Genomic DNA, 8,733 nt, shown 5'->3' with positions numbered 1-8,733 from the left:
TGCTGTGTATAGCTGATTGACAACAATTGATCAAGGTGAGAAGTGACTTAGGTGTTCAAGACTTTCATTATGTAAGTGCCACTAAATTAAATCTATTTCCATAACAAGTCTACTGCTAGCGAGTTATAACTCAGCTATAAAAAGCCACTCAAAGCTGAAACTTGGCAGTTAATTTTCTGCTATTGAGTAAAATAGAAAACTTTAGAGTGTTGGACCAAGTGTGCTCAAGTTATTTTTCATACTGATTCAGATATAGTGTCTAGATTAATAGTTTCCATTCTCTTTTAGAAGTATTATGCTATACTGTTTACTTAACTACCATTAAATCAAGATGCTAGTATTATTCATAGTATCAAGAAAATGTTAGCTTCCTATTTCTGTAAGGCAGCACTATACACAGTAAGGACTGATTTTACAGAATCACTAATTCATAGAAGATTTTACAGAATTTACAGAAATCACTAATTAAAGGTCTTCTGGAATGAAGAATCACACTATAAGGCAAAAGTAACACTCTCAGACCAGCAAATGAGATGAAAAGTACTGGGTTTCACTACAGAAGTCTCATTAATGGCAGTCCTTTGACAGTCAATATGTAAGTAATAACACCTGTTTAAATTAGGAAATGCTATTTTTCAACCTTCCATTAGAAAATACAGCAAAGCGCATTAAGTTTCTTTATTAACATATTAAGTAAACACTTTGTGGAAAATGAAAAGATGTGCAGGTAGTAACTGCGCAAGAGGAGATATTTTCATAATGTACAGAGGTTTTGGAGGACTCGGGAAAAGAACTAACACATAAGAATAAAGAACATTAAGACAAGCCATGATACCAAAGTCAGCATATGCCCGCTAAAAAAACTGCAAACAACCTACATAGAATATAGTATTCCCCCTTGCAATCGGTTAGGAAATGATCCCAGGCAAGTCCCCATTTCTGCTGACAAGATTTTTTTCACACTTCTTTAGAGAAAGCCTCCCAAAGATTAAGCAAGCGGACAGTATTCAGTACCAACTTATCTCAGTATACAGCTCTCTCCAGTGGTGTTGCAGACACTTGCAGCTTCCACAAGATATAAGTGATCCAACTTGTAAATTTTGGCATTTTTTCAGATGTGATTAAAACCAAAACTGACAAGAATAAAATTGCCTCTTTTTTTGCCATCTGTGAAACAGCATTTTCACCGAAATAAACCCATTTTAAAAAAAAAAAAAAAAAAAGGATGAGAAACTACGTAACAGAATTCACCGCTAAACCAATCAACAACCTAAGGAAAAACAAAATTGCCCTGTCATCGTGGGATCTCAGCTTTCATACGTCTACCCAACACTAAGTAAAATGGACTGTAGGCATTACAATTATAATTTCTTATTTCTGTGCATGGCTGCAGGAAAAGAAATGACAAGGAGATAAAAATTGGAAGACTATAGCAAAAGTTTCTGACAGAGAAAGAAAAAGGCAAAACCATAACTGAACAAAGAAATACTGGTTAAGATTAAAAAAAGTGTCATTATTTGTTTCATAAAGTGGAAAAGAGTGTAAGCTGACAAAATATGACGTTAGTAAAATAGACATCTGCAATATATTTGTCAGTTAGCCACATACTAGGGAAAGCATTCCACCTCGTTGCTTCTTAGGCGGTCATGTTATGCAAGCATACTAAATAAAAGCTTAAAAAGAGGCAAGTGCCTAACAAGCAGACTATGACCAGTCCTCAGAGTGTTTAACATTGAATACAAAGTATGTGAAATTACAAAAATGGTAATATTGCAAAAAAAGTACAATAAGTCATTCAAATTGCCTGGAACTTACATTTGGTTGGATGGGAACATGGCAGTTTTCACCTAATACACTTACTAAACATTTCCAGTCCTGTAGTAATTTATTTGGCTCTACAAAAATACAATTTCTTAAAGAAATGGAAAAAGAATGCATAGCAGGACCTGCAAATAGGCAGGATGTCATTATACTCACAAAATCAGAAATGTAGTATTGGATGTACAGCTTGGATGTAAAGGATTTTGTGAAAAGGTAACATTTTTCCAGTGGGGAGGAGAAGCAGGGAGAAAGGCAGATGCAGAGAATAGAGGTAAGTTTCACTGAGTCTGAGAAAAAGCCATTAAGTTTTTGACAATGACCTTTTCACTTTAACCTTCAAAGGATGAAACCTTCTCACATACTAAAAGGTCACTATCAAACTCTATGAAGTTTAGCTATATTAGGGAGGCTGCTAACACTTCTTGTTAAGTTTTCTTGACAGTCTCCATTAAAAAAAAAAAAATTCAGTCACTTGAGCTTTGACAAACTTGAAATACTTATATGATATATGCTAATACTTATATGATATATGCTATGTAAAGGATCTTCAGTTGAGTGTTAATGGCTCAATCGTGTCCAAGAATAAATCCAAGATGAAGTAAACTAAATTCAACGTATCACAAATCTGACAGAGCTGTCTAAAAAGATGCTAGTTTCCCTCTCCTCTCGAATACAAATATGAATGTAGGAAAACAGTACTCTTTAGCTTAAGAGTATTATAGCATATTCTTTGCCCCCAAGAAAACTTGCCAAAAGCTTCTGAAAAGCCACATGATATACATATTGTCTACAGACTCTTGACTTTAATAGTAAAGCCTACAAAATCTGCCTTTATTGATTATGTCCATGTCTTGACAGCCTATACTTCAGGAAGATTTGAATTGAATCTAGGAAAGAATGCAGTCAAAAAAATACCTGGAGTCTACAATAAGGACATGGTCCAAGCAAGACTAAAAGTGCATATATTGATCTAACGCAAGAAATCAGACTTCTCCCATCCTTCTTGCTAACGTTATGACTGCAATAAAAATTTAAAAAAATTAAAAAGTGAACTCAGTTGCTCACACAGAAAACTCGAACTAATCAGTACTAAACTGAAATGCAAGTGTTTTGTGTGAAGGCACACTTTGAGATAATACTGATGAGATTTGAGAATAAAGCATGGTAATTTAATTATTACAAACAACACTCAGAGAGAATTATGCAAGATTGTAAAGCTCACAAAAGCCCATTGAGTCCACCATTGGTGAATGAAGACTCATTTCATACATTACCTCACCTTGACATATTCACCTGGCTTCTTTGGGGGATGCCTTTGAGATACTCTGCCTTTCTGGTACTGATGAGAAATCCGACATACTGGTGCTCAAAATACATTTGTCAAGGGACACACTTGCAATCTTCTTTATACCTCCAGAAAAAGGGAGAGCGTAACTCAGTGACCTATCAGTATCAGTTGAGACCATAAGCATAAGCGTTCCAGACATCTTTTGGCATTTCACAGATAGCGAGCCAATAGCACATGGATCAGTCGCAGGATAATTCTGCTTCCATTCCACACACCAACATTACCCATACAGGTGGTTTTCAGAAAGGTAATAAACGTTCACAACATTCTATCTGTACGTTTGAGCCACACAATACTGTGGAGAAGCAGTGAAATTTGCCCATATGAGCCTCCTCATTAGCTGTTACTGTATCTGGGAATACTGTTCTCAGTGGGAAGCCTGGAATAAAAAACTATTCTGTCAGGAAAGCCACATGCACATTCTTGGATGACCAAAACTACCCTCTATGTCACACTTAGTCAGGATATAGGTTATTATCCAGCCTATATACACATAACAAAACTTAAGTTTCACAAACAACATCACATAAGTATGTAATCCCACAGGATACGATTTTGCCAACATTCAGAGACAATGAACGTTTACATTAAATTGACACAAGCAATGCGTAAATAAAGTCTTTGTTTTGAAAGGCACAAATTGAAAGCAGAAGTGATTTGGAGATGTATACAATTCCAACATGGTGGTCATGGCTAACATCCATGCCGAAGGAACAAAACTGAGTTTTAAACTGTTTGTACCCTTGATTGGGGTGCAAGGAAAGTTTTCCTACTACTAAGTGAATTCAAACAACCACTTAGTAAAAGCTTAAGTAGTAATCAGAGCCCTCAAGACAGGAGAGTTGCACCGCAAAGACTGGGAAATACAGAAATAAAGACAGAACTGGAGCCAAACTGAGATGGCCATTGTAAACAAACTCCACCCCACCCCCCCCCATTGCACTTCAATAGCTAAAACCAAGGAAAAAAAAGTACCACTGCAGAGTAATGACTGGGTATCAAGAAGATATTGAAATAACCTAAAAAGTCAGCTGAATATCCATTTTCAAAGAAATAGCAGGTAAAACTTCATTCCTATGGCAATTGGTAACAGGTATAATTCAACCAGAAGTTACTGTGTCTACACATAGGAACTTCACATTTTCAAATCAAAGCAACTGCACAGACACCATCCGAGAACTCATGAACCAGTGTGGTATGCAAGGCTTTTCAAAGGTATTTAAAAATTAAGGTGTAGTACACTTCAATTTTAAAAAGTTAAATTAACTTCAAAAATTAAGGTGTAGTACAAGAAAATAAAGGCAGCACTGTCACTAACAATGCAGAGCAAAAAAGTAATACTACCACTACAGCTGCACTAGTTTGATATCAATAATATTTGAAGAGTTCAGAAAAAATCTGCATGCTAAAGTAAAAATTTTAAATACAGGAATAAACTTCATTTATAAGGTTATCATATTACCCTGGGACAACTTATGTTTGATCAGTCTGTGATAAAACAATTTGCACTTTCCTTGTACCGAAAATCATTTATTATGTAAGCATTAAATTGGAAATCATAGATGGATGGATGCAGCAATGCATCAGACTGTCACTCAGTACAACACTGAAAGAAAAGATTAGATCAACAGAAATGTTTATAAGTATGAAGACTGCATCTGAACCCCCAAACAAGAATACATGCTACAAGTCTGAAAGAAAATCAACTGTAAAGGGAAAAAACAGGGCATTGAAGGGGGGTCCTATGCCTAGGTCCAGGCACAGAAAATCACCACAAGACTATACACTAGTGCTATGCAACATTTGTTCTAGACAAGGTAGTTCAAAAAACAAACAAACAAAAAAACCCCCACAAAACCAAAACCTCAACATCTAACACAGACTTTAAGGTACTGGCAAGAACTTGCTTGGAATACTATGTACAACTACCAATACCTATCATCGAGATAATTTAAATTGGAAAATGGGCACATAAAGTCTACTACATGAGGAGAGCATATCTACAGAGGTGACAAGAAGAGACAGTCAGAAGGACCAGCGGAAGAGAGGCAGAAATCACTATAAATACCAGAAACACTGGAAGATCCCACCCAAAGAAAATGAACCACCATAAGACAAAAGCTCAAAGATAATAGCTCGGACAACGAAAAAAACCTGATAATTAGAGGAAGACTTCTAGTTTTTAATTTAAAGTTTTGGAACAACTTTCTGGTCGATAATTGAAGTAAAATAACCAAATAGAATACAGCAGAACTCGATCAGTATACAAAGGAGATTAGTATCTTGCTGTTGTAGGCTACATGAATAGTTATTTGAAAAAGCAGGCCTTTCACTCTGCAAAATACTTCTTTTACCAGAATCACCAGAAACACTGACAGAAAGTTCTTAGACTGGTACTCTAAAAGAAGACAACGACTGACAAACAGCCTAAGTATCAAAATTTCACAATATCACTAGTCTACGGCCATAATTTTGACACAGCCCTCTTTTAGCAGGGAAGCTACTTTAAGATTTAGTACAGCAAGAATGATTTGTTTCCTTCATCCAACACAGCTGAAAAGGAATGGGGAGAAGGAGGCAGGAATTATTATTTTCCTCTACACTAACTCTCTTTTCAAAACAGCATAACAAATAAAAAAAGTCATTAAAACTTCAGATATCTTGCATTACATTATTTTAGAAGGCTAACATCTGTAGTATTTATACACAAGGGAAAAAAGGAAAATATGCAAGAGTGGCATGCAAGCCATGGGGAAAATAAGGGGAACGTGACAGAAAGCAGAAGACAACTACAACAGACAGACATTAGGTACAAATCAAGTTTAATCACTGTACTGTCCCTTGGGAGGAAACAGCACTTGGTATTATTTTGGTATACCATTTATTTGGCAAAAAATGCCTTACTGAGCCTTACCATGAAAGTTTTAACAAAAAACAAAACAAAACAAAACGCAAACATTAAGAATACTAGCATGCTACCACAGAAGTAAAGCAACATTTCGTAAAATTTTGCAGATGGACAACCAATATAAAATTGCTTTAGTAACAAGTCAGAATTTGGAATACACAAATGAGACTACGTTCCATTCCTAACTTTGTGTATAATGTTAAAGAACAAAATTAAATGCCTCACACCCTATTGCAAATGATTCAATACAGAATTACTAAAGATCAAACAAAAAATGCTAGTGGGATGGATTGAATCGTAAGACCTAAAAGAAAGCATGGGTATTACCCAGCAAAGTCAGGTGGTGTGCTAAATAACACTGCATCCACTCCTAATCAATATGAATTAAACAAACATTTATATTAGGGCTGCATACAGAAATTTTAGTACCAAAAATCACATTCATCTGGGTGTTTTACAAACAGAAGTTGTCTACCCAGATGGCTTATATCAGTTTAGTTTTTTTTTCCCAGCTAATTAGAACATTTTTATTTGCTTTTCACAAAATTTTGTGACAGAAAACCATAGACTGAAAAAATAATTGTGTCCCTGAAGACAGAGGAAGAACCCGTAGTTGTGATTACAAAGCACAAATTAGATGAAGATTTACTACAACCAGGTGAACTAAATGCATTAGTGGTAGGTTTTTAATACCATAGGACTAGAAGAAACTTCAGGTGATAGAGTCTATTCATCTGCTATCATACATGAACCTACCAGTAGGATCACTTTAAAAAGTTGAAGCCGAAGACTCTTTTGATGCTTCCATCTGCAAAGTCTAACTTACCTTTGACATCTATGTCTACGCTTGACCAACATGTAAGCTCTCTTTGCCAATGATCTATTCACTCCTGCAACTTCTTTTAATACTGTTATTCATCCCTTATAATTATTGAGCCCTGTGGGGTTGTGTTTTCACAGAATGGTTGAGGTTGGAAGGGACCTCTGGAGGTCCCTTGGTCCAACCCCCTTGCTCAAGAAGGGTCACTTAAAGCCAGTTGCCAAGGACTGCATCCAGATGGCTTTTGAACATCTCCAAGGAGGGAGACTCCACAAACTGCCAGGGCAACGGGTGCCAGTGCTTGGTCACCCTCACAGTGAAAAAGCGTTTCCTGATGTTCAGAGGGACCTGTGTTTCAGTTTGTGCCCATTGCCTCTGGTCCTGTCACTGGGCACCACTGCAGAAAGCTTGGCTCTATCTTCTTTGCACCCTCCTTTCAGAAATTTATATACAGTGATACATTTTAATCCTGGTTTAGGTACAAACAGGAGTGTATGTACTATTACAGCTATACCAACCTTCTTGATAGTAAGTTTTCAAACTCCATGGTTTCTTTTCCCTTTTGAAACTTATGCTTAATATTTAGTTATCCTTCAGTTGCAGCTCATCACTCACATTAGGACACAAGGAAATGGTATGAAGCTGCGTCAGGGGAAGTTCAGATTGGACATTAGGAAAAGGTTCTTCACTGAGAGGGTTGTCAGTCACTGGAACAGGCTCCCCAGGGAAGTGGTCACGGCACCAAGCCTAACAGAACTCAAGGAGAGTCTGGACGATGCTCTTAGTCATACGGTTTAGTTTTAGGTAGTCCTGCGAGGGGCAGGGAGTTGGACTCGATGACCCTTAAGGATCTCTCCCAGCTTGAGATATTCTATGATTCTACGACATATTAGCTGCACAGTGATAGCCAAACTCTTTGTGTGTGTTAGTGTATAGGTTATGCTTTTGCTCAGTCTAAGATCTCTGCTGATACGTAATAAGGACACACACCTCATTTTACTAGACTGGATCACTTCCTTACAATACCCCAATACCATGCCACCCCCCAAAGAAGGACAAAAATCTACCCGGGAGAGAACTCTAAAGCACATCAGCATTAACAAAAAACCAAATCAAAACAACAATGAAAAACCCTACACACACCCTACCGGTCTACGTTCCATACACAGAAACAGTTAGGAACACAAGTAACACCTACAGGAGATAACAGTAAAAAACTCAATCGAAACTAATCTTTACTCATAGTTAAAAGGATGGGTTTTGCAATTGAAAGGAGCAAGCTTTGAAGTATTAATAAACAGATATAGCTGCTTGCACTGTGACTGTAAGCATACAATCAAGATACAGCAGTCCAGAGTTTCCACCTATTACTTAAGGTACAAGAACTGTTCATGTGCACATTATAGGTTGCTGTCTCCCGATTCCCCTGAAGTTAGAAGCTTAACATAGCCAAACCTCAAGATTAACAAACATCTCTGGTGAATCCTGTTGACAACTGAATCCATCACTAATCCACCTATCTGCTCACAGCCAGATGTTGCTGCTTCTTTAGCAGAAAAAGCTGGAATTGTCCACAACAGATTCTAGGTTCTCACCAGATGCCAGATTCTCAGCTCAAGAGCAGTCTGTCTTAATTAAGTCTTTAAGACAAAAAGCTCAGCTTAGCATGGAAACAGCTGAGGTGTAGACACACTTCTACCAACTCAGCTGCAGGGACCAACAAGCTGTATCAGGCAAATGGAGTAGAAAGTTTAGGGGTTATGGGAAAGGCACGCAACCGAGAACCAAAGTTAATGGGAGGGGAGAACCCCCACCCCCCTCCTCTTCCTGCACACC

This window comes from Fulmarus glacialis, unplaced genomic scaffold (genome assembly GCF_000690835.1).
Source record: "Fulmarus glacialis isolate BGI_N327 unplaced genomic scaffold, ASM69083v1 scaffold8802, whole genome shotgun sequence".
NCBI lineage: Eukaryota > Metazoa > Chordata > Aves > Procellariiformes > Procellariidae > Fulmarus > Fulmarus glacialis.
The sequence above is the reverse complement of the archived record's forward strand: the minus strand, read 5'-3'. Positions refer to the sequence as shown.